We start from the raw sequence: 902 nt of genomic DNA on the forward strand, positions 1-902 counted from the left end.
ACCTCTTTATATACCAGACTACCTATATCTAGTAATTGCTAGAGCATTCGCCAAAGTACAGGATAGTTCTAGAAAGTAGAGGGCGTGAGAATAGTCACGTGATCTCGATGACGCAACAATACTAATAGTGATAATTTATCTCTATTGAATATAGGCTTAACTAATGTAAGGCCTAAGACAAGTGGGCTTGCAGATTTTGGTATATACGACTATATTCTTTTGTATTATTTTAAAATTGAAAGTTTTGATACATCAGCTTAATACTTGGCATTCGTTTGCTTCCTGTTAAATTAGTTAACTGGAAATATAATCGATCATGGTTTAGGCCAATGCTTCTGTATTTAAAAAGTAATTTTGCAATAAATATACTAATTTGACCGCAAATGTTTTGTGGGACTCTGCTAGTTATAAAAAAATAAAAACCGATTATTTTAATAAGATACGTACCTGTGAAAGTTTAAAGTTAAACCATGAATTTTTCGCGTGTTTCTTTTCTAAGAATTTATTCTAGTCAGCGAAATATATAGATACAGAAATAAATTCCTGACAAACACGACTAATTTGCAGTGCTGTTATTTCAAATCATCAAAAAAATAAGATGTCGTTAAGCGATAATCAATCGGTTCTGAACAACTAATCACTGAGCTTAATGTTTCAAACAATTCTGCCCCTACCAGTTGCTCAGCGATAAGCCTCAGGGTTTAAAAAACGGGTTTTGATTATCGCGGTGGAAGAGCACAGATAACCCATTGTGTAGCCTTGTGCTTAATAACAAAATAAACAAACCAGCCAATTCTTAATATCAAATACTTGTTCTAAATTATTTACTGTGTTACGTCTCCGTTTGTTAATTAACTTTCCGTAACTTCGTTCCGACGAAACTTTAGCGACACAAGTTCTTT

At 33.1% G+C, this 902-nt stretch overlaps 1 protein-coding gene across 3 annotated transcripts in view; it reads right to left on the reverse strand.

The window, feature by feature from the left end:
- Positions 1-902, reverse strand: part of LOC111087977 — a 36,124-nt gene that overhangs the window by 7,347 nt on the left and 27,875 nt on the right. The gene's annotated exons all lie outside the window — the stretch shown is intronic.

Source organism: Limulus polyphemus, unplaced genomic scaffold (assembly GCF_000517525.1).
Source record: "Limulus polyphemus unplaced genomic scaffold, Limulus_polyphemus-2.1.2 Scaffold2935, whole genome shotgun sequence".
Taxonomy (NCBI): Eukaryota; Metazoa; Arthropoda; class Merostomata; order Xiphosura; family Limulidae; genus Limulus; species Limulus polyphemus.